General features: G+C 50.7%; 1 protein-coding gene and 1 non-coding gene across 3 annotated transcripts in view; both read left to right on the top strand.

Moving 5' to 3' along the window:
• LOC138644753 (voltage-gated delayed rectifier potassium channel KCNH8-like) overlaps nucleotides 1-26,231 on the top strand; it is an 824,668-nt gene that overhangs the window by 256,731 nt on the left and 541,706 nt on the right. The window lies entirely within an intron of this gene.
• LOC138646258 (small nucleolar RNA SNORA17) lies at nucleotides 6,191-6,302 on the top strand. The gene has a single exon (XR_011314831.1). It is a non-coding gene; the product is annotated as a small nucleolar RNA SNORA17 (small nucleolar RNA).

Below are 26,231 nucleotides of genomic sequence, written 5' to 3' on the forward strand. Positions count from 1 at the left end.
AAAAGAAAAGATTTGGCGCGATGATTACGTGGAGATTTTTTCTTTGCTGCCATTAGAAAAGTTTAATCTTGATAAGGGAAAAAAGGACGATAGTAAGAAAGAGGAAGAAGAGAAGAGGAGGTGGCGACTTATACCACAGACGTTCATTAATTGGTTGCAAGCATTCGCTATACTAGCGAGCGTAATAGGTGAAAAGGCCCCGGAGAATTGTTCCGGTTTATTTTGCTATCTTGATGCGATAGGTGAAGCGCATCGTACTTACGGTGGTCAGGCTTGGTTACGCTATGATGAACAGTTCAGACAGAGGAAAGCAGAGGAAAGCGGTAAGGCCTGAAATACGCTGGGATCAAAAGGACATCGGGTTCTGGTTAAAAGTGATGGCTCCTAGCAGATACGGGCAGTCCTTTCATGGAGGCGGAAGTAGCTCCGGACAACAGGCGGGACATAGCGGTAGTGGTCAGGGGGGACAGGGATCTAAAGAAAAATCAGGAACGTGCTGGCAATTCAATGAGGGCCAGTGTAAGTTTGGGAACACCTGCAGATTTAAACATGTGTGTTCCCATTGTAGCGGAGTTTCGCATGGGGCTTCCAAATGTTTCAAAAAAGCAAGAGGCAAGCCGTCAGTGGGTGCCGGTCAAGGGGGAGATGCCAGTGAGGCTGGAAAGGATGGCCCCCTTTCTAAGTAGGTATCCGGATCGGGAGAAGGCCGGTGTTATTGCACGGGGTTTTGCGGAGGGTTTTCGTATCCCTCCTCCAGAACACGTTCCGTTTTCAAAAAAGAATTTGAGGTCAGCAATGGCTCAGGCAAGTGTGGTGAATGATAAGTTGAGGAAGGAGGTGGAGTTGGGGAGAATGGCTGGTCCGTTTACTTGTTTGCCGATAGAGGGGCTGATCATCTCACCGTTGGGGGTGGTCCCCAAAAAAGAGCCGAATAAATTCCGTTTAATTCATCATTTGTCGTACCCAAAGGGGTTGTCTGTGAATGACGGCATTTTGCAGGAGTTGTGTTCAGTTGTTTATACGTCGTTTGACATGGCGGTGCACTGGGTCCGCTGTTACGGGCCAGGAGCCTTGTTGGCAAAGACGGATGTGGAGTCGGCTTTTCGTTTGCTTCCGATTCATCCGGATAGCATCCCGTTGTTGGGGATGTGTTGGAATGATGGTTACTATGTAGACAGATGTCTACCGATGGGTTGTTCCATTTCGTGTTCCTTGTTTGAGTCTTTTAGTACTTTTCTGGAATGGGTGGTTAGAGAAGTGGCTGGTGTTCCATCCGTCATTCATTATTTGGATGATTTTTTGTGCATAGGTCCTCCTGACTCGAATGTGTGCAGGAATATTCTGGCGGCTATGGAGTGGGTAGCGGATCATTTCGGCGTTCCCCTTGCTAGGGAAAAAACTGAGGGCCCTTGTACGGTGTTGAGCTTTCTTGGAATTCTGATAGACTCTGAAAACATGGAATGCAGGCTTCCAGACGATAAATTGTTGGCGCTGAAGCAGGAAGTGAGTCGCGTGGCTAAGCTGAGGAAAGTGACATTGAAGGAATTACAGTCACTGCTCGGTCATTTGAATTTTGCATGTAGGATTATGCCCATGGGGCGCATATTTTGCCGAAGGTTGTCCAGGGCGACGGCGGGGGTGCGGTCCCCGCCTCATTTCATTCGACTTGGTCAGGAGCACAAAAACGACTTGTTGGTATGGCATAATTTCTTGGAGCAATATAACGGTCGCTCGTTGATGCAGCAGCAGTTGGTGAGTAATTTTGATTGCGAGATCTACACGGACGCAGCTGGAAGTGTGGGTTATGGGGCCTATTGCGCAGGCCAATGGAGCGTTGGAGCCTGGCCGGACTGCTGGCACACGAGTGGTTTTACAAAGCCTGGCCTTGTTGGAGTTGTTTCCCATTGTGGTAGCGGTATTCATTTGGGGGGACGCGTTTGAAAATCGCAGGATCAGATTCCATTGTGACAACATGAGTGTCGTGTCCGTGATCAACTCGTTATCGGCATCGTCACCGCCCGTAATAAAATTAGTGAGAGAACTTGTCTTAAGATGTTTGAAGATCAATACGTGGATTTCTGCAGTTCATGTGCCTGGCGTTCAGAATTCGTTAGCGGATGCATTATCTCGTTTACAGTGGGAGCGTTTCCGGGAGTTGGCACCAGAAGCGGACGCAACAGGAGCAGTATGCCCTTCGCACTTGTGGCAGATACCTATGGAGGAGCGGGACGTTTGATTCGGGCCTCGGTTACGAGTCAGACCTGGGCGTCTTATGAAGCTTCCTGGAATGTTTGGCAGAATTGTTTGGCGCAGTGGGGGGAATTGGTGTCTGACGAAGACAAGTCATTAGCGGTTTTGTCATTGGTGGGTAAGGCGGCGGATGCAGGTTGGTCGTTTTCGAAAGTAAACAAGTTGGTGACCGGGTTAGCGTTTGGTTTTAAGCTTGAGGGCTCAGTAGATGTGACGAAAAAAATTTTGGTGCGGCAGGCACTGAAGGGTTATAGGAGAGATGTTAGACGGGTGGATGGGCGCAGGCCTATTTCGTTTCAGGTGCTTGAACGTTTGGGTGGTGTTCTGGGTGATATATGCTGCTCTCATTTTGAAGCGGTGTTGTTTCGTTTGGCTTTTTCCTTTGCATTTTTTGGGGCGTTACGGATAGGTGAATTGGTGTCTCGTAGCAGGGTTCAAGCGGGTGGTTTATTGGCGCAAGATGTGGATTTCTGGTCTGGGGGCATCGTTTTTTGGATACGTCGTTCAAAGACGGATCAGACAGGGGTTGGAAAAAGAGTTGTGCTGGGTAAAGTTTCGGGGTCATTGATGTGCCCTGAACAATGTTTACGTGAGTATTGGTCTTTATGGTCGGGTCGTACGGGACCATTGTTGTGCCACCAGGACGGGGTCTTCTTGTCCCGTTTCCAATTTATAGCAATTCTGCATAAAAGTTTGAGGGTTTTGGGTTTTTCGCGGTCCGATTTCGGTTCGCATTCCTTCAGGATAGGAGCAGCGTCAGAAGCCGACAGCCTGGGCTTGGGGTCGGATGTTATCAAGCGTATTGGGCGTTGGAGCTCAAGCCATTATCAGTCCTATATCCGACACTAAAATGGTTGGTTGGTTTACGTTAAGTGGCATTATGTTAACGGTTACTGTTATTGTATATTGCAGGTCGGGAGCCGTATCTCGTCTGGATTTTTGGACATTCTTTTGTCTATTGGGGGGCGCATCGGGCGGATGCCAGGCCGGACGGTAGGCAATTGGGTCTCAGCCGAAAAGATGCAGTAGTTCTGTGGCTGGGTTTTCGAGGTATGGTGTGGAGCAGGGCGATTCCTTGTTTTTCTCGTGCGGTCCGTCTGGATAGAGCACCGGATATTGTGGTTTTTCATTTAGGAGGGAACGATTTAGTTTCCAAACCAGTGAGGGAGTTGATACGGGACATTCGTTCCGATTTTCTCCGGTTGTGGACGGCCTTCCCCGGTGTTCTAACTATATGGTCGGACATTGTTCCTCGGAAAAATTGGAGGGGTGCGCGATCAGTCAAGGGTATCAACAGGGCGCGGGTGAAGTTGAACAGGGCAATTGCCAAGTTTGTAGCCAGAAACGGTGGTATATGTGTTCGGCACTTTGATTTGGAGTCGGGTGTTGGTGAATATTGGAGGGACGACGGGGTGCACTTGAACGAGGTGGGGATTGATTTATGGACCTTGTCCATTCAGGAAGGAATTGAAAAAGCGTTAGTGTCTTTGGGGCACTCGCGGGCCTGAGGTGTCAGGGCGGCGAGTTTGTGGCGGGGGTGGGGTTCTTGGAGTTTATGCGGATTCAGCGGCGAAGGAATTTGATGGAAATTCCGGACAGTTAAACGGGTTTGGTGTTCTGGCATTTTGGTTACAGGCTCTGGACGGGGTGTTTACCCTGGGAGCTGGTGGTGGTTTAATTGTTCCCAAAACGGGAATTATGGTGCCCCTGAGCTGGTGTTACGGCTGGGGGTAAATTGAGGTGTTTTACGTTTTTTGGTTTTTGCCAAAATAATTTGAAGCCAGAACTTTTTTCCCGGTGGGCTCCAAGAACCTCCCCTCGAATTATTTGCATAAAATTATGCTAATGTTTATTTAAATGTTTTTTGTTTGTTTGTTAATAAACTGGCGCTGTGGCCATAATTATCCAAAGACAATGGAGTTACGTTTTTATTGGAATGTGGGTTTGCTTTTAGCAATGGTGGTTGGGGGGTTTGGAATGGTTAGTAAGGGAGCCATATTGGCCATACACGGTCATGAAAACTGCAATCAGGTAGTTTATTAACTCTTCAGGTGCTTTACAGGAATTAGTGCAAAGTGGCATGATAGGAATGAAAATGTGCATTTTTACCACCTAAATGCCTCTAACTTCTGAACAGATTACTACAGCAATCAAAGCCTAAGGCCGCTATTTGGTCATGAATTGCCATGGCAAACATCAGGACCCCAAAATCAAGATCTGAGGGCACCAATTTGGTTTAATAGGAAGCCCCCACACTCTGTTAACCATTTATAATGATGTAGTCACTATTGACAGCAGCATCTAAGGGGTTAAACAGATTTGGACGGTGCAAACACTGATCATGGCTGATACAGCAAGTTGTCAGCTATAGTGTACAGCCGACAGCTACTGCATTATCACCTGTATGGGGAGGCTATTCTCTTATATCTCAGGTCAGTTAAAAGACGTATTGGCGGTCATTAAGGGGTTAAATTAAAACTTGATTTAAATTATCAACATAATCCTATAGATGACTTGACCCCTATAAATTTCATACCTGCAGTATAGATTAAATTTACTTAGTTTTCTGGGAAAAAAGCACTTTGTTTCATATGCTCCTCAGTGTACCATTGGTGTAGCCAAGGGCTAAGTGCACTGCCTGCACAGCTCTCCGTAGCTCAATTGACAATGCTCACTTGACTAGAGCAAGTGCTGCTTGAAGTGAATCTCTGTAACAAGGTGGCACGGGCTGGTAGTCATGTGCAAGTCCACTAAGGCACAGTCAGTGAGCACCCAGGCTACTTGCACATAGAAAGACAGATAAGGACCCGGTCCTCTAGCATAGTCAATTACCTCCAGCACACGGTTGTTCTCCTTACTGGAACAGCATCCTCCAGATGCACCACACGGCATGCTTCAGTTCCAACAGTAGAAAACTTTTAATAAATATGAGATGACTGAGGTAGCACTTCCTGCGCTTTCCCTATCAAAATATGCAGCATGATCAGCTCTCATCCGGTCTATGAGAACCAACAGTCTTTCGGTGGGCACTTCCAAAGTTCCAGTGCTCGTTCCCACTGCCCGGCGTTCCTTGGCAGTAAGTTATTCCCCTCAATGGGTATACCTTGATCTCGACAGTGGAGCAAGTCCTGCCTCGTGCAAGCCTGCTCGGGCTCTGCTGGAAGCAGGAACGTCCTGCTTCTTTTTGGTTATTAATCCAGCCCCCTTGATTAACTCCTTCTTTCCCTCATCTCATATATTTAATGCAGTACAGTTTATACAATACAAAGACATACAATTACATGGAATAAAGGGAACATCACACAGTACACTTAAACATGGCATAACAATGTAAACACTTGGGAGCCATTGAGGTGCCGCACAGACTCAGTGCATAGGAGGAGGCAAATGAGGGTCCCCACCACCTCCTTACATGTCCATACTGTACGTCCGTACTGACACTGCAGGAGCTCAGCAAGCGTGAGCATACACAGGATCAGAGAGCTCTTTCCTTTCAGTGCTGCTCACTGCACACAGGATCACAAAGTAGTGGGCTGCCGCTGCACACAGGAGAGAAGGATGAGAGCAAGCCCATACTGACACAGTGTGTCCTCACACACTAAAGGTACCTTCACACTAAACGATATCGCTAGCGATCCGTGACGTTGCAGCGTCCTGGCTAGCGATATCGTTCAGTTTGACACGCAGCAGCGATCAGAATCCTGCTGTGATGTCGTTGGTCGGGGCTAGAGGGCCAGACCTTTCTTTGGTCGCTGGCTCTCCCGCTGACATCGCTGAATCGGCGTGTGTGACACCGATTCAGCGATGTCTTCGCTGGTAACCAGGGTAAACATCGGGTTGCTAAGCGCAGGGCCGCGCTTAGTAACCCGATGTTTACCCTGGATACCATCCTAAAAGTAAAAAAAAACAAACGCTTCATACTTACCTTCGGCTGTCTGTCCCCGGCGCTGTGCTTCTCTGTACTGGCTGTGAGCACAGCGGCCGGAAAGCAGAGCGGTGACGTGTTTACCCTGGTTACCCGGGGACCTCGGGATCATTGGTCGCTGGAGAGCTGTCTGTGTGACAGCTCTCCAGCGACCAAACAGCGACGCTGCAGCGATCCGGATCGTTGTCTGGATCGCTGCAGCGTCGTTTAGTGTGAAGGTACCTTAAGAGCTCCTGCAGTGTCAGAGCAAGGGTGTATATTCAATTAAGCCAGCATTTGCTCTGGGTTGTCAATCAACCAGAAGAAGAAACAAATTTCACCTGTCAGAAGTGTAGACTAGTGGCCCTTTTAGAAGAAAAGGTGCGGGGTCTGGAAGAAAGAATAGCAACTTTGAAACTCATCAAAGAGAATGAAGACTTTCTAGACAGAACAGAAGCATCTCTACTGGTCACAGAAGGTGCAAAAAGTGTCAGAGAACCTCCAAAAGCAGATGAGTGGAAGCATGTGACCAAAAGAAGCAAGATGACCATGGAGAAATCACCAACCACACAACTGAAGAACCGATATCAAATCTTTGTAGAGGATGAAGATGGCACACCTAAGAATGAAGCAATACCAGCAAGCAAAAAAGAAAAGGGCACACAGCAACAAGTGACAGCAAAAAGTACAGCCAAGAAGCAATGAAGAGTGGTGGTGGTGGGAGACTCACTACTGAGAGGCACAGAAGCAGCCATCTGCAGACCGGACATAACTGCAAGAGAAGTATGCTGCCTTCCAGGTGCGATGATCAAGGATGTGACCGATAGGATACCAAAGCTCTTCAGCTCCAAGGACGTCCACCCATTTCTTCTGATACATGTTGGCACCAATGACACGGCAAGGAAGGACCTACCGGCAATCTGCAAGGACTTTGAAGAGTTGGGGAAGAAAGTAAAGGAACTGGATGCACAGGTAGTTTTTTCTTCTATCCTTCCAGTAGACGGGCATGGCACCAGGAGATGGAACAGGATCCTTGATGCAAACAACTGGCTAAGACGATGGTGCAGACAACAAGGATTTGGATTCCTGGACCACGGTGTGAATTACTGGTATGATGGACTCCTCGCCAGAGACGGACTACACCTCAACAAACCTGGGAAACACACATTCGCCAGAAGACTCGCTACACTCATCAGGAGGGCGTTAAACTAGAAGAAGAGGGGACGGGAAGAAAAACATTAGACTCGAACAAAGACGACCCAGGAAAACATACTCAGAAGGGAGGTAAGAACATTTCTAAAACAATCCACAGTGAGGAGATTGGAACAAAACAAAATCCTCTGAACTGCATGCTCGCAAACGCCAGAAGCCTGACAAACAAGATGGAAGAACTAGAAGCAGAAATATCTACAGGTAACTTTGACATAGTGGGAATAACCGAGACATGGTTAGATGAAAGCTATGACTGGGCAGTTAACTTACAGGGTTACAGTCTGTTTAGAAAGGATCGTAAAAATCGGAGAGGAGGAGGGGTTTGTCTCTATGTAAAGTCTTGTCTAAAGTCCACTTTAAAGGAGGATATTAGCGAAGGGAATGAGGATGTCGAGTCCATATGGGTTGAAATTTATGGAGGGAAAAATGGTAACAAAATTCTCATTGGGGTCTGTTACAAACCCCCAAATATAACAGAAAGCATGGAAAGTCTACTTCTAAAGCAGATAGATGAAGCTGCAACCCATAATGAGGTCCTGGTTATGGGGGACTTTAACTACCCGGATATTAACTGGGAAACAGAAACCTGTGAAACCCATAAAGGCAACAGGTTTCTGCTAATAACCAAGAAAAATTATCTTTCACAATTGGTGCAGAATCCAACCAGAGGGGCAGCACTTTTAGACCTAATACTATCTAATAGACCTGACAGAATAACAAATCTGCAGGTGGTTGGGCATTTAGGAAATAGCGACCACAATATTGTGCAGTTTCACCTGTCTTTCACTAGGGGGACTTGTCAGGGAGTCACAAAAACATTGAACTTTAGGAAGGCAAAGTTTGAACAGTTTAGAGATGCCCTTAATCTGGTAGACTGGGACAATATCCTCAGAAATGAGAATACAGATAATAAATGGGAAATGTTTAAGAACATCCTAAATAGGCAGTGTAAGCGGTTTATACCTTGTGGGAATAAAAGGACTAGAAATAGGAAAAACCCAATGTGGCTAAACAAAGAAGTAAGACAGGCAATTAACAGTAAAAAGAAAGCATTTGTACTACTAAAGCAGGATGGCACCATTGAAGCTCTAAAAAACTATAGGGAGAAAAATACTTTATCTAAAAAACTAATTAAAGCTGCCAAAAAGGAAACAGAGAAGCACATTGCTAAGGAGAGTAAAACTAATCCCAAACTGTTCTTCAACTATATCAATAGTAAAAGAATAAAAACTGAAAATGTAGGCCCCTTAAAAAATAGTGAGGAAAGAATGGTTGTAGATGACGAGGAAAAAGCTAACATATTAAACACCTTCTTCTCCACGGTATTCACGGTGGAAAATGAAATGCTAGGTGAAATCCCAAGAAACAATGAAAACCCTATATTAAGGGTCACCAATCTAACCCAAGAAGAGGTGCGAAACCGGCTAAATAAGATTAAAATAGATAAATCTCCGGGTCCGGATGGCATACACCCACGAGTACTAAGAGAACTAAGTAATGTAATAGATAAACCATTATTTCTTATTTTTAGTGACTCTATAGCGACAGGGTCTGTTCCGCAGGACTGGCGCATAGCAAATGTGGTGCCAATATTCAAAAAGGGCTCTAAAACTGAACCTGGAAATTATAGGCCAGTAAGTCTAACCTCTATTGTTGGTAAAATATTTGAAGGGTTTCTGAGGGATGTTATTCTGGATTATCTCAATGAGAATAACTGTTTAACTCCATATCAGCATGGGTTTATGAGAAATCGCTCCTGTCAAACCAATCTAATCAGTTTTTATGAAGAGGTAAGCTATAGGCTGGACCACGGTGAGTCATTGGACGTGGTATATCTCGATTTTTCCAAAGCGTTTGATACCGTGCCGCACAAGAGGTTGGTACACAAAATGAGAATGCTTGGTCTGGGGGAAAATGTGTGTAAATGGGTTAGTAACTGGCTTAGTGATAGAAAGCAGAGGGTGGTTATAAATGGTATAGTCTCTAACTGGGTCGCTGTGACCAGTGGGGTACCGCAGGGGTCAGTATTGGGACCTCTTCTCTTCAACATATTCATTAATGATCTGGTAGAAGGTTTACACAGTAAAATATCGATATTTGCAGATGATACAAAGCTATGTAAAGCAGTTAATACAAGAGAAGATAGTATTCTGCTACAGATGGATCTGGATAAGTTGGAAACTTGGGCTGAAAGGTGGCAGATGAGGTTTAACAATGATAAATGTAAGGTTATACACATGGGAAGAAGGAATCAATATCACCATTACACACTGAACGGGAAACCACTGGGTAAATCTGACAGGGAGAAGGACTTGGGGATCCTAGTTAATGATAAACTTACCTGGAGCAGCCAGTGCCAGGCAGCAGCTGCCAAGGCAAACAGGATCATGGGGTGCATTAAAAGAGGTCTGGATACACATGATGAGAGCATTATACTGCCTCTGTACAAATCCCTAGTTAGACCGCACATGGAGTACTGTGTCCAGTTTTGGGCACCGGTGCTCAGGAAGGATATAATGGAACTAGAGAGAGTACAAAGGAGGGCAACAAAATTAATAAAGGGGATGGGAGAACTACAATACCCAGAGATAGATTAGCGAAATTAGGATTATTTAGTCTGGAAAAAAGACGACTGAGGGGCGATCTAATAACCATGTATAAGTATATAAGGGGACAATACAAATATCTCGCTGAGGATCTGTTTATACCAAGGAAGGTGACGGGCACAAGGGGGCATTCTTTGCGTCTGGAGGAGAGAAGGTTTTTCCACCAACATAGAAGAGGATTCTTTACTGTTAGGGCAGTGAGAATCTGGAATTGCTTGCCTGAGGAGGTGGTGATGGCGAACTCAGTCGAGGGGTTCAAGAGAGGCCTGGATGTCTTCCTGGAGCAGAACAATATTGTATCATACAATTATTAGGTTCTGTGGAAGGACGTAGATCTGGGTATTTATTATAATGGAATATAGGCTGAACTGGATGGACAAATGTCTTTTTTCGGCCTTACTAACTATGTTACTATGTTACTATGTAACCTATGGAGAGATGTGCAGCATGCTGATTGAATGGGCGGAATAGTGCACTGAGTCCCTGGCCACGCCAATGATTCACCAAGGAGACCTCGGTTGCATGTTACATAATTAAAAAAAAAAAACTAGTAAGCTAAAAAAATTTTTGTTAATTAACAGAACTAAGTCCCCTATAGGATTATGTAAGTAGTTTAAATTGAGTTTTGGGAATGACAGAGTCTAAAGGGATCACAGTCTTTGACAGTGATATTTCCATATGCCCACCTTTTTGATGGTCTTTAACTGGCCAAATGTTGTGAATTTTTTTTTGTTTGTTTATAATGTTCAAAGGAACTAATTTCACTCTATTTCACTTTAGTTGCCTGATATATGGGAATGAGCGGACCTGTGGAGGTTTGGGTTCTGATGCTTGACCAGAACTTTATTCCAAAATTCGGTTTGGGTACCAGAACTGTACCTGAGGTTAAACCAGAACCTGAACCCAATTGAAAACTATATGGTCCCCAACATTTGAGCTGGAAAAATTCTCTCTAACTCTGCAATGGGCTTCCCCCTGTAGTCCAATCATTACAACAGACTACCGGGAAAAGTCCGTGCTCAGCCGTCAGCACCGGACGCTAACTGTCCGGTACGAACCCTGAACTTTTAAGCTTGGGTTTGCTCATCTTTACTGAGAAGGTCTTCCTGGCTTAATGTTGTCTGAGTTCTCTAATGCTTTCCTACTTGAACCAAGCTATTGATTTGCCTGCACATTGAGCTTTTTCAGAAAAATGATTTTTGAGACTTTGAAGATGGATGGACTAGTTTGTAAACCCCCTATAATTAAAGCTGAATATTTACACATCAATCACATGTTGAAGGCATTATTGTAGAGAGGCAAAATTATGAAAATTCTGTCAATGTATAAATACTACTAGACTTCTAGCATGCGATGTGATCCGTATAGTTTTATATAATATTGTAAAGTAATCTTAGATTTTTCTATAAGAACAGTTCTATCCTGTGAACCAAGGTCCTTACAGCTCTAATAAGTGTTAATGGATACAATGTGGAATACTGGGGGCAGCTTGGGTTTAATACCCTGCACTCAGTGCGTAACTCTTAACATACATCAAATCCATGAGAATGTGCAAATAGACTTTCATCTATGAATGAATTATTTTTGCCTGTAGTCAAGATATATTCAGCAGGCTCTCAACATTTCGATTCCCTTCCTGGGGAAAAGGTAAACTGTGTGCATATTAATGCTTCTGGTATAACAATGCAATCAGGTTATAATGGTATTTCTTATAATTCTGTCCAGAACGTGCTCTACTAAGTGCATTTTATAAAAATCAAACAAAAAGATACCATAGCAATGATTAAAATGGGCCAGGATTTGATACTCAAGAAGGGCTATGGACCTGATTCATCAAAACGACTACAACAGAATTCTGGCATAAATAATTTTGATAAGTCACAAAAAGTTTCTGACTTTTGGGGTTATCACTAGTGTTGAGCGATACCTTCCGATATCGGAAAGTATCGGTATCGGTTTGGATCGGCCGATATTCAAAAAATATCGGATATCGCCGATACCGATACCCGATCCCAATGCAAGTCAATGGGACCAAAATATCGGAATTAAAATAAACCCTTTCTTTCCTTGTAGGTTCATTCTACCTGAAGGAAAACAACTAAGAATAATGTAGGATGTATGGGGGAGGTGGCGGAGACATTAAAGGCAATGAGGATTAGTCCAATCAAATAGAATAGCATGTTTTTTTTTTTTTTTTAAAGACGTTCGGATTGAAAAAGATATTGAGTATGTAAATTTTTTTTATTTTGTCAGATATTGATGTTTCACTATTCCACGCCCTTCCCCTTCTTTTTTTTCTTTTTTTTTTTTTCTTTTCCCACACTTTCATCTTCATCATCATCAGCATCCTTGACATCAACTTCTTCACCTTATTCATCTTCTTCTTCATCTTCTACCTATTTTTTTTTTTTATTACATTCTTCATATTCATTTTCTTCAACTATTATTATTCTTCCTATTCTACATATTCTTTTTATTCCACTGTTATTATTCTTCCTATTCTACTTCTTCATCATATTCTCATTTGTGACAGGCATTCCCGTAGTTGTTATCTATAAAAGTTGGAAGATTACACCTTCCGTTCTGCCAGTCACAAAAGTTACATTTGTCCGCGTTCAGTTTGGCCTGCAGCATCAGGCTTTATCCAGGGGCACCACGAGGAGGAACGGACTCACCCCCATACACTGCTTAGTCTTCTTCTGCATATAATTTAGATAATATCTTTTGCTCTGATATTAAGTCTTATGCTTAATGTTCTTCTGCTCTTTGTTCTGCAGCCTCTTGTTCTTCTGCTTCTCGGTCTTCCATGTTGTCGTCTCCAGGGTCTTCGTCTCCAGTGTCGTCATCTCCGCCGTCGTCGTCTCAGCCGTCGTCGTCTCCGCCGTCGTCGTCGTCGTCGTCATCGGGGTGGTCTTCCGGGTCGTCGTCATCGGGGTGGTCTTCCGGGTTGTCGACGTTAGGGTCTTCAACTTGGAAATGTAGCAGAAGGTACAAGAAGGCTGAGAAAATGCCAAGAACCAGCTGATGGAACTGGAACTCGGATGGCTACCCGAAGGTTCAAGAGCCTATGGAACTACCGAGGACCAGCTGACGTTACTGGAACCCGGTTACTAAGCAGGAGGTACCCGTGCTAAAAAGCACTACCAAGGACCGCCTGACGTTGGCGGAACTCGGATACCCAGAAGGAGGCACCTAAGCCAAAGGCTCTGCCCGGAACCAGATGACGTTACTGGAACCAGGATGGGGAGCAGAAGGTACAAGAGCAAAAGACACTGCCGAGAACCAGCTGACGGTACTGGAACCCGGATGGGTAGCCGAATGTCCAAGAGCCAATGGAACTACCAAGGACCAGCTGACGTTACTGGAACCCGGTTACTAAGCAGGAGGTACCCGTGCCTGAAAGCACTACCAAGGACCACCTGACATTGGTGGAACTTGGATACCCAGAAGGAGGCACCTAAGCCAAAGGCTCTGCCCGGAACCAGCTGACGGTACTGGAACCAGGATGGGGAGCAGAAGGTACAAGAGCAAAAGACACTGCCGAGAACCAGCTGACGGTGCTGGAACCAGGTGGTGGACCCGAAGGCCCACAGGAGAGGAGAGAACAGCTAGGCCGCGAGGCAGCCGCAGTTACCGAACCCCAACAGTCCTACAGGGGGAGCTGGGCCTACTGGCACTACAGAACCAGCCTTGACTACCAGTTCACGCAGCCCACATAGGAAGCTCCTAAACTGGAGGCACCCTGGAGTTGGCTAACTCGACCGCCCCACGACGGGGCAAGCATAGGCGTCTCAGTGAAGTTGACACAACCCGGAAACAGCTGACGGTGCTGAAACCAGGCTTGGCACGAGGGAGTACCTGTGACAAGAACACTGCCGAGAACCAGCTGGCGGTGCTGGAACCCGGATGCGTTGCCCCAGTGTGCAAGAGCCAATGGCACGACCGAGGACCAGCAGACGGTGCTGGAACCCGGTTACTAAGCTGTAGGTGCCCGCGCTTAAAAGCACTACCAAGGACCGCCTGGCGTTGGCGGAACTCGGATACCCAGGAGGAGGCACCTAAGCCAAAGGCTCGGCCCGGAACCAGCTGACGGTGCTGGAACCAGGTGGTGGACCCGAAGGCCCACAGGAGAGGAGAGAACAGCTAGGCCGCGAGGCAGCCGCAGTTACCGAACCCCAACAGTCCTACAGGGGGAGCTGGGCCTACTGGCACTACAGAACCAGCCTTGACTACCAGTTCACGCAGCCCACATAGGAAGCTCCTAAACTGGAGGCACCCTGGAGTTGGCTAACTCGACCGCCCCACGACGGGGCAAGCATAGGCGTCTCAGTGAAGTTGACACAACCCGGAAACAGCTGACGGTGCTGAAACCAGGCTTGGCACGAGGGAGTACCTGTGACAAGAACACTGCCGAGAACCAGCTGGCGGTGCTGGAACCCGGATGCGTTGCCCCAGTGTGCAAGAGCCAATGGCACGACCGAGGACCAGCTGACGGTGCTGGAACCCGGTTACTAAGCTGTAGGTGCCCGCGCTTAAAAGCACTACCAAGGACCGCCTGGCGTTGGCGGAACTCGGATACCCAGGAGGAGGCACCTAAGCCAAAGGCTCGGCCCGGAACCAGCTGACGGTGCTGGAACCAGGTGGTGGACCCGAAGGCCCACAGGAGAGGAGAGAACAGCTAGGCCGCGAGGCAGCCGCAGTTACCGAACCCCAACAGTCCTACAGGGGGAGCTGGGCCTACTGACACTACAGAACCAGCCTTGACTACCAGTTCACGCAGCCCACATAGGAAGCTCCTAAACTGGAGGCACCCTGGAGTTGGCTAACTCGACCGCCCCACGACGGGGCAAGCATAGGCGTCTCAGTGAAGTTGACACAACCCGGAAACAGCTGACGGTGCTGAAACCAGGCTTGGCACGAGGGAGTACCTGTGACAAGAACACTGCCGAGAACCAGCTGGCGGTGCTGGAACCCGGATGCGTTGCCCCAGTGTGCAAGAGCCAATGGCACGACCGAGGACCAGCAGACGGTGCTGGAACCCGGTTACTAAGCTGTAGGTGCCCGCGCTTAAAAGCACTACCAAGGACCGCCTGGCGTTGGCGGAACTCGGATACCCAGGAGGAGGCACCTAAGCCAAAGGCTCGGCCCGGAACCAGCTGACGGTGCTGGAACCAGGTGGTGGACCCGAAGGCCCACAGGAGAGGAGAGAACAGCTAGGCCGCGAGGCAGCCGCAGTTACCGAACCCCAACAGTCCTACAGGGGGAGCTGGGCCTACTGGCACTACAGAACCAGCCTTGACTACCAGTTCACGCAGCCCACATAGGAAGCTCCTAAACTGGAGGCACCCTGGAGTTGGCTAACTCGACCGCCCCACGACGGGGCAAGCATAGGCGTCTCAGTGAAGTTGACACAACCCGGAAACAGCTGACGGTGCTGAAACCAGGCTTGGCACGAGGGAGTACCTGTGACAAGAACACTGCCGAGAACCAGCTGGCGGTGCTGGAACCCGGATGCGTTGCCCCAGTGTGCAAGAGCCAATGGCACGACCGAGGACCAGCAGACGGTGCTGGAACCCGGTTACTAAGCTGTAGGTGCCCGCGCTTAAAAGCACTACCAAGGACCGCCTGGCGTTGGCGGAACTCGGATACCCAGGAGGAGGCACCTAAGCCAAAGGCTCGGCCCGGAACCAGCTGACGGTGCTGGAACCAGGTGGTGGACCCGAAGGCCCACAGGAGAGGAGAGAACAGCTAGGCCGCGAGGCAGCCGCAGTTACCGAACCCCAACAGTCCTACAGGGGGAGCTGGGCCTACTGGCACTACAGAACCAGCCTTGACTACCAGTTCACGCAGCCCACATAGGAAGCTCCTAAACTGGAGGCACCCTGGAGTTGGCTAACTCGACCGCCCCACGACGGGGCAAGCATAGGCGTCTCAGTGAAGTTGACACAACCCGGAAACAGCTGACGGTGCTGAAACCAGGCTTGGCACGAGGGAGTACCTGTGACAAGAACACTGCCGAGAACCAGCTGGCGGTGCTGGAACCCGGATGCGTTGCCCCAGTGTGCAAGAGCCAATGGCACGACCGAGGACCAGCTGACGGTGCTGGAACCCGGTTACTAAGCTGTAGGTGCCCGCGCTTAAAAGCACTACCAAGGACCGCCTGGCGTTGGCGGAACTCGGATACCCAGGAGGAGGCACCTAAGCCAAAGGCTCGGCCCGGAACCAGCTGACGGTGCTGGAACCAGGTGGTGGACCCGAAGGCCCACAGGAGAGGAGAGAACAGCTAGGCCGCGAGGCAGCCGCAGTTACCGAACCCCAACAGTCCTACAGGGGGAGCTGGGCCTACTGGCACTACAGAACCAGCCTTGACTACCAGTTCACGCAGCCCACATAGGAAGCTCCTAAACTGGAGGCACCCTGGAGTTGGCTAACTCGACCGCCCCACGACGGGGCAAGCATAGGCGTCTCAGTGAAGTTGACACAACCCGGAAACAGCTGACGGTGCTGAAACCAGGCTTGGCACGAGGGAGTACCTGTGACAAGAACACTGCCGAGAACCAGCTGGCGGTGCTGGAACCCGGATGCGTTGCCCCAGTGTGCAAGAGCCAATGGCACGACCGAGGACCAGCAGACGGTGCTGGAACCCGGTTACTAAGCTGTAGGTGCCCGCGCTTAAAAGCACTACCAAGGACCGCCTGGCGTTGGCGGAACTCGGATACCCAGGAGGAGGCACCTAAGCCAAAGGCTCGGCCCGGAACCAGCTGACGGTGCTGGAACCAGGTGGTGGACCCGAAGGCCCACAGGAGAGGAGAGAACAGCGAGGCAGCCGCAGTTACCGAACCCCAACAGTCCTACAGGGGGAGCTGGGCCTACTGGCACTACAGAACCAGCCTTGACTACCAGTTCACGCAGCCCACATAGGAAGCTCCTAAACTGGAGGCACCCTGGAGTTGGCTAACTCGACCGCCCCACGACGGGGCAAGCATAGGCGTCTCAGTGAAGTTGACACAACCCGGAAACAGCTGACGGTGCTGAAACCAGGCTTGGCACGAGGGAGTACCTGTGACAAGAACACTGCCGAGAACCAGCTGGCGGTGCTGGAACCCGGATGCGTTGCCCCAGTGTGCAAGAGCCAATGGCACGACCGAGGACCAGCTGACGGTGCTGGAACCCGGTTGCTAAGCTGTAGGTGCCCGCGCTTAAAAGCACTACCAAGGACCGCCTGGCGTTGGCGGAACTCGGATACCCAGGAGGAGGCACCTAAGCCAAAGGCTCGGCCCGGAACCAGCTGACGGTGCTGGAACCAGGTGGTGGACCCGAAGGCCCACAGGAGAGGAGAGAACAGCTAGGCCGCGAGGCAGCCGCAGTTACCGAACCCCAACAGTCCTACAGGGGGAGCTGGGCCTACTGGCACTACAGAACCAGCCTTGACTACCAGTTCACGCAGCCCACATAGGAAGCTCCTAAACTGGAGGCACCCTGGAGTTGGCTAACTCGACCGCCCCACGACGGGGCAAGCATAGGCGTCTCAGTGACGTTGACACAACCCGGAAACAGCTGACGGTGCTGAAACCAGGCTTGGCACGAGGGAGTACCTGTGACAAGAACACTGCCGAGAACCAGCTGGCGGTGCTGGAACCCGGATGCGTTGCCCCAGTGTGCAAGAGCCAATGGCACGACCGAGGACCAGCTGACGGTGCTGGAACCCGGTTACTAAGCTGTAGGTGCCCGCGCTTAAAAGCACTACCAAGGACCGCCTGGCGTTGGCGGAACTCGGATACCCAGGAGGAGGCACCTAAGCCAAAGGCTCGGCCCGGAACCAGCTGACGGTGCTGGAACCAGGTGGTGGACCCCAAGGCCCACAGGAGAGGAGAGAACAGCTAGGCCGCGAGGCAGCCGCAGTTACCGAACCCCAACAGTCCTACAGGGGGAGCTGGGCCTACTGGCACTACAGAACCAGCCTTGACTACCAGTTCACGCAGCCCACATAGGAAGCTCCTAAACTGGAGGCACCCTGGAGTTGGCTAACTCGACCGCCCCACGACGGGGCAAGCATAGGCGTCTCAGTGAAGTTGACACAACCCGGAAACAGCTGACGGTGCTGAAACCAGGCTTGGCACGAGGGAGTACCTGTGACAAGAACACTGCCGAGAACCAGCTGGCGGTGCTGGAACCCGGATGCGTTGCCCCAGTGTGCAAGAGCCAATGGCACGACCGAGGACCAGCTGACGGTGCTGGAACCCGGTTGCTAAGCTGTAGGTGCCCGCGCTTAAAAGCACTACCAAGGACCGCCTGGCGTTGGCGGAACTCGGATACCCAGGAGGAGGCACCTAAGCCAAAGGCTCGGCCCGGAACCAGCTGACGGTGCTGGAACCAGGTGGTGGACCCGAAGGCCCACAGGAGAGGAGAGAACAGCTAGGCCGCGAGGCAGCCGCAGTTACCGAACCCCAACAGTCCTACAGGGGGAGCTGGGCCTACTGGCACTACAGAACCAGCCTTGACTACCAGTTCACGCAGCCCACATAGGAAGCTCCTAAACTGGAGGCACCCTGGAGTTGGCTAACTCGACCGCCCCACGACGGGGCAAGCATAGGCGTCTCAGTGAAGTTGACACAACCCGGAAACAGCTGACGGTGCTGAAACCAGGCTTGGCACGAGGGAGTACCTGTGACAAGAACACTGCCGAGAACCAGCTGGCGGTGCTGGAACCCGGATGCGTTGCCCCAGTGTGCAAGAGCCAATGGCACGACCGAGGACCAGCTGACGGTGCTGGAACCCGGTTACTAAGCTGTAGGTGCCCGCGCTTAAAAGCACTACCAAGGACCGCCTGGCGTTGGCGGAACTCGGATACCCAGGAGGAGGCACCTAAGCCAAAGGCTCGGCCCGGAACCAGCTGACGGTGCTGGAACCAGGTGGTGGACCCCAAGGCCCACAGGAGAGGAGAGAACAGCTAGGCCGCGAGGCAGCCGCAGTTACCGAACCCCAACAGTCCTACAGGGGGAGCTGGGCCTACTGGCACTACAGAACCAGCCTTGACTACCAGTTCACGCAGCCCACATAGGAAGCTCCTAAACTGGAGGCACCCTGGAGTTGGCTAACTCGACCGCCCCACGACGGGGCAAGCATAGGCGTCTCAGTGAAGTTGACACAACCCGGAAACAGCTGACGGTGCTGAAACCAGGCTTGGCACGAGGGAGTACCTGTGACAAGAACACTGCCGAGAACCAGCTGGCGGTGCTGGAACCCGGATGCGTTGCCCCAGTGTGCAAGAGCCAATGGCACGACCGAGGACCAGCTGACGGTGCTGGAACCCGGTTACTAAGCTGTAGGTGCCCGCGCTTAAAAGCACTACCAAGGACCGCCTGGCGTTGGCGGAACTCGGATACCCAGGAGGAGGCACCTAAGCCAAAGGCTCGGCCCGGAACCAGCTGACGGTGCTGGAACCAGGTGGTGGACCCGAAGGCCCACAGGAGAGGAGAGAACAGCTAGGCCGCGAGGCAGCCGCAGTTACCGAACCCCAACAGTCCTACAGGGGGAGCTGGGCCTACTGGCACTACAGAACCAGCCTTGACTACCAGTTCACGCAGCCCACATAGGAAGCTCCTAAACTGGAGGCACCCTGGAGTTGGCTAACTCGACCGCCCCACGACGGGGCAAGCATAGGCGTCTCAGTGAAGTTGACACAACCCGGAAACAGCTGACGGTGCTGAAACCAGGCTTGGCACGAGGGAGTACCTGTGACAAGAACACTGCCGAGAACCAGCTGGCGGTGCTGGAACCCGGATGCGTTGCCCCAGTGTGCAAGAGCCAATGGCACGACCGAGGACCAGCTGACGGTGCTGGAACCCGGTTGCTAAGCTGTAGGTGCCCGCGCTTAAAAGCACTACCAAGGACCGCCTGGCGTTGGCGGAACTCGGATACCCAGGAGGAGGCACCTAAGCCAAAGGCTCGGCCCGGAACCAGCTGACGGTGCTGGAACCAGGTGGTGGACCCGAAGGCCCACAGGAGAGGAGAGAACAGCTAGGCCGCGAGGCAGCCGCAGTTACCAAACCCCAACAGTCCTACAGGGGGAGCTGGGCCTACTGGCACTACAGAACCAGCCTTGACTACCAGTTCACGCAGCCCACATAGGAAGCTCCTAAACTGGAGGCACCCTGGAGTTGGCTAACTCGACCGCCCCACGACGGGGCAAGCATAGGCGTCTCAGTGAAGTTGACACAACCCGGAAACAGCTGACGGTGCTGAAACCAGGCTTGGCACGAGGGAGTACCTGTGACAAGAACACTGCCGAGAACCAGCTGGCGGTGCTGGAACCCGGATGCGTTGCCTTGCCTATTAAAGATTGTCTTCCTAGAGCCCCAACTAGCGGTGTTGGAGCAAAGGGTAAGCAGGGGGAGATGAGTGTAGGCCGAAGCCTGCACTGGAGGCAGCTTTGTGTCTGCGTTGCGTTTGCAGGACACTTTGCCGGCTACACACTGGGGGAACAGCTGGCGTTGCTGAACCCCACTAACACAATGGCGTGTGTTTTTATCTGTGCAGCTAGCACTTGCGGGCAAAAACTAGCGATGTTAGAGCCCGTGTTGAAGCAGGAGGAGGAGGAGAGGAGCAGAGTGTAGGCCGAAGCCTAGTTGAACCAATTTCAAAGGAAACCTTTAACCCCCCCCTCAGGTGTTACAAAGTACAAGAGACACACCTTGTGCAGTATTAATGCTGCACAAGTGAAAGGTTGCTCTATTAATTTGTCTACTTGCACACGCTGAATGAAAGACATACACAATTTACCCCATTCTACAGTCAAACTGTAGTGGATGCGTGACTTGGTTTTTTGATGAGACGCAGCACAGGTGTCCAAAATAACGCCTTGGTGCTTGGCGCAGCTTCCTGAGCGTTGTTATTTGCTGTACAGGAGTCTGCGCTCTTGTGTTATCCCTTGGCAATGCCCTGTTAGCGCTGCCCATCTTATGACCTCATTTCATGTTGGCCGGTGCGGTTAACGATGGCCATAAATCCCAGACCCACAGTGTCTTTTCATAAAGCCACACTGCGGTGCTGGGATTCGTGGCCTTGAGCAGTAAATATTTTGGCCGCTCACACACGTCCTTACACCTGCTTCAGACTGGGCGGCCTCTGCTGATCCCTTCTCGCATGCCGCGGCCATGAGGCTGCACAGTCTGAAGAAGGCGGAAGGAGATGAGTTAAGACAGGCGAAGATATGCACTGCTCGTGCCCATCAATCACACCCTCGCAGTCAAAATAATTAAGACAACGAGGAGCATTTTATTCAGGCAGGGCGGACGAACAGGCGCAAGTAGCCAACCAATGATGTCAGAAGACGGGAAGCGCTACCAAGGGGGGTGCTGCGTATCATTAGAAAGGAAAGTCACACCTCAGGGACAGTGGAATGGTCTCAAAGAGACACATTTTGTACGTGTTGAGTTCCACGTGGGCAAGGAGAAAACATCAGCCACCTTGTACAAATGCAGCAGTACTGCTGTACAAGGTGGCTGTTATACATAGAAACACCTGGGGGTGGGGGCCAGGCTCCCTTCAATTTCAGTTCATGTGCCTGCGTGGCGTTTGCAGGTCACGTTGCAAGCTGCACAGCAGGGGAACAGCTGGCGGTGCTGAACCCCACTAACACATTGGCTGGTGTTTTTCTCTGTGCAGCTAGCATGTCCGGGCAGAAACTGGCGTTGTTTGAGCCCAGGGTCAGCAGGAGGAGGAGAGGAGCAAAGTGTAGGCCGAAGCCTGCACTGGTGGCAGCTTTTGTTCTGTTGTGCCAGCGTGGCTTGTGCTGGACACGTTGCCGACTACACAGCAGGGGAACAGCTGGCGGTGCTGAACCCCACTAACACATTGGCTGGTGTTTTTCTCTGTGCAGCTAGCATTTCCGGGCAAAAACTAGCGGTGTTTGAGCCCAGGGTCAGCAGGAGGAGTAGAGGAGCAGAGTGTTGGCCAAAGCCTAGTTGAACCAATTTCAAAGGTTACCTTTAACCCCCCCTCAGGTGTTGCAAGGTACAAGAGCCACACCTTGAACAGCATTATTGATGCACAAGTCAAAGGTTGCTCTATTTAATTTTGCTCCTTGCACACGCTGAATTAAACACGTACACTATTTAGCCCATTATACTGTCAAACAGTAGTGGAGGCGTGACTACTAGTCTTTTTAAGGAGACGCAGCACAGGTGTACAAATTTACACCTAGGTGCTGTGCGCAGATTCCTTACCGTTGTTATTTGCAGTACAGGAAACTGCGCTCTTGTGTTATCCCTTGGCAATACCCTGTTAGTGCAGGCCGTCTCATGACCTCATTTCATGTTGGCCGGTGCGGTTAACGATGGCCATAAATCCCAGACCCACAGTGGCTTTTCCTAAAGTCACACTGCGGTGCTGGGATTCGTGGCCTTGTGCAGTAAATATGTTCGCCGCTCACACATGTCCTTACACCTGCTTCAGACTGGGCGGCCTCAGCTGATCCCTTATCGCATGCCGCGGCCATGAGGCCGCACAGTCAGAAGAAGGCGGAAGGAGGGGAGTGAAAACAGGGGAACATATGCACTGCTCGTGCCCATCAATCACACCCTCGCAGTCAAAATATATGAGACAACGGGGGGCGTTGTGTCGGGCAGGGGGGACGCACAGGCACAGCCAGCCAACCAATGATGTCAGGAGACGGGCAGCGCTAACAATGGGGGTGCTGCGTGTCATTAAAAAGGAAAGTCACACCTCAGGGACATTGTAATGGTCTGTAATGAGACACATTTTGTACTTGTTGAGTTCCACGTGTGCAAGGAGAAAAAGTCAGCCACCTTGTACAAATGCAGCAGTACTGCTGTACAAGGTGGCTGTTATACATAGAAACACCTGGGGGGGTGGGGGGCAGGCTCCCTTCAATTTCAGTTCATGTGCCTGCGTGGCGTTTGCAGGTCACGTTGCAAGCTACACAGCAGGGGAACAGCTGGCGTTGCTGAACCCCACTGACACATTGACTGGTGTTTTTCTCTGTGCAGATTGCATGTCCGGGCAAAAACTAGCGGTGTTAGAGCCCAGGGTCAGCAGGAGGAGGAGGAGAGGAGCAAAGTGTAGGACGAAGCCTGCACTGGTGGCAGCTTTTGGTCGGTTGTGCCAGCGTGGCTTGTGCTGGACACGATGCCGGCTACACAGCGGGGGAACAGCTGGCGGTGCTGAACCCCACTAACACATTGGCTGGTGTTTTTCTCTGTGCAGCTAGCATGTCCGGGCAGAAACTGGCATTGTTTGAGCCCAGGGTCAGCAGGAGGAGGAGAGGAGCAAAGTGTAGGCCGAAGCCTGCACTGGTGGCAGCTTTTGTTCTGTTGTGCCAGCGTGGCTTGTGCTGGACACGTTGCCGACTACACAGCAGGGGAACAGCTGGCGGTGCTGAACCCCACTAACACATTGGCTGGTGTTTTTCTCTGTGCAGCTAGCATTTCCGGGCAAAAACTAGCGGTGTTTGAGCCCAGGGTCAGCAGGAGGAGTAGAGGAGCAGAGTGTAGGCCGAAGCCTAGTTGAACCAATTTCAAAGGTTACCTTTAACCCCCCCCTCAGGTGTTGCAAGGTACAAGAGCCACACCTTGAACAGCATTAATGATGCACAAGTCAAAGGTTGCTCTATTTAATTTTGCTCCTTGCACACGCTGAATTAAACACGTACACTATTTAGCCCATTATACTGTCAAACAGTAGTGGAGGCGTGACTACTAGTCTTTTTAAGGAGACGCAGCACAGGTGTACAAATTTACACCTAGGTGCTGTGCGCAGATTCCTTACCGTTGTTATTTGCAGTACAGGAAACTGCGCTCTTGTGTTATCCCTTGGCAATACCCTGTTAGTGCAGGCCGTCTCATGACCTCATTTCATGTTGGCCGGTGCGGTTAACGATGGCCATAAATCCCAGACCCACAGTGGCTTTTCCTAAAGTCACACTGCGGTGCTGGGATTCGTGGCCTTGTGCAGTAAATATGTTCGCCGCTCACACATGTCCTTACACCTGCTTCAGACTGGGCGGCCTCAGCTGATCCCTTATCGCATGCCGCGGCCATGAGGCCGCACAGTCAGAAGAAGGCGGAAGGAGGGGAGTGAAAACAGGGGAACATATGCACTGCTCGTGCCCATCAATCACACCCTCGCAGTCAAAATATATGAGACAACGGGGGGCGTTGTGTCGGGCAGGGGGGACGCACAGGCACAGCCAGCCAACCAATGATGTCAGGAGACGGGCAGCGCTAACAATGGGGGTGCTGCGTGTCATTAAAAAGGAAAGTCACACCTCAGGGACATTGTAATGGTCTGTAATGAGACACATTTTGTACTTGTTGAGTTCCACGTGTGCAAGGAGAAAAAGTCAGCCACCTTGTACAAATGCAGCAGTACTGCTGTACAAGGTGGCTGTTATACATAGAAACACCTGGGGGGGTGGGGGGCAGGCTCCCTTCAATTTCAGTTCATGTGCCTGCGTGGCGTTTGCAGGTCACGTTGCAAGCTACACAGCGGGGGAACAGCTGGCGTTGCTGAACCCCACTGACACATTGACTGGTGTTTTTCTCTGTGCAGATTGCATGTCCGGGCAAAAACTAGCGGTGTTAGAGCCCAGGGTCAGCAGGAGGAGGAGGAGAGGAGCAAAGTGTAGGACGAAGCCTGCACTGGTGGCAGCTTTTGGTCGGTTGTGCCAGCGTGGCTTGTGCTGGACACGATGCCGGCTACACAGCGGGGGAACAGCTGGCGGTGCTGAACCCCACTAACACATTGGCTGGTGTTTTTCTCTGTGCAGCTAGCATGTCCGGGCAGAAACTGGCGTTGTTTGAGCCCAGGGTCAGCAGGAGGAGGAGAGGAGCAAAGTGTAGGCCGAAGCCTGCACTGGTGGCAGCTTTTGTTCTGTTGTGCCAGCGTGGCTTGTGCTGGACACGTTGCCGACTACACAGCAGGGGAACAGCTGGCGGTGCTGAACCCCACTAACACATTGGCTGGTGTTTTTCTCTGTGCAGCTAGCATTTCCGGGCAAAAACTAGCGGTGTTTGAGCCCAGGGTCAGCAGGAGGAGTAGAGGAGCAGAGTGTAGGCCGAAGCCTAGTTGAACCAATTTCAAAGGTTACCTTTAACCCCCCCCTCAGGTGTTGCAAGGTACAAGAGCCACACCTTGAACAGCATTAATGATGCACAAGTCAAAGGTTGCTCTATTTAATTTTGCTCCTTGCACACGCTGAATTAAACACGTACACTATTTAGCCCATTATACTGTCAAACAGTAGTGGAGGCGTGACTACTAGTCTTTTTAAGGAGACGCAGCACAGGTGTACAAATTTACACCTAGGTGCTGTGCGCAGATTCCTTACCGTTGTTATTTGCAGTACAGGAAACTGCGCTCTTGTGTTATCCCTTGGCAATACCCTGTTAGTGCAGGCCGTCTCATGACCTCATTTCATGTTGGCCGGTGCGGTTAACGATGGCCATAAATCCCAGACCCACAGTGGCTTTTCCTAAAGTCACACTGCGGTGCTGGGATTCGTGGCCTTGTGCAGTAAATATGTTCGCCGCTCACACATGTCCTTACACCTGCTTCAGACTGGGCGGCCTCAGCTGATCCCTTATCGCATGCCGCGGCCATGAGGCCGCACAGTCAGAAGAAGGCGGAAGGAGGGGAGTGAAAACAGGGGAACATATGCACTGCTCGTGCCCATCAATCACACCCTCGCAGTCAAAATATATGAGACAACGGGGGGCGTTGTGTCGGGCAGGGGGGACGCACAGGCACAGCCAGCCAACCAATGATGTCAGGAGACGGGCAGCGCTAACAATGGGGGTGCTGCGTGTCATTAAAAAGGAAAGTCACACCTCAGGGACATTGTAATGGTCTGTAATGAGACACATTTTGTACTTGTTGAGTTCCACGTGTGCAAGGAGAAAAAGTCAGCCACCTTGTACAAATGCAGCAGTACTGCTGTACAAGGTGGCTGTTATACATAGAAACACCTGGGGGGGTGGGGGGCAGGCTCCCTTCAATTTCAGTTCATGTGCCTGCGTGGCGTTTGCAGGTCACGTTGCAAGCTACACAGCAGGGGAACAGCTGGCGTTGCTGAACCCCACTGACACATTGACTGGTGTTTTTCTCTGTGCAGATTGCATGTCCGGGCAAAAACTAGCGGAGTTAGAGCCCAGGGTCAGCAGGAGGAGGAGGAGAGGAGCAAAGTGTAGGACGAAGCCTGCACTGGTGGCAGCTTTTGGTCGGTTGTGTCAGCGTGGCTT

This window comes from Ranitomeya imitator, chromosome 7 (assembly GCF_032444005.1).
Source record: "Ranitomeya imitator isolate aRanImi1 chromosome 7, aRanImi1.pri, whole genome shotgun sequence".
Taxonomy (NCBI): Eukaryota; Metazoa; Chordata; class Amphibia; order Anura; family Dendrobatidae; genus Ranitomeya; species Ranitomeya imitator.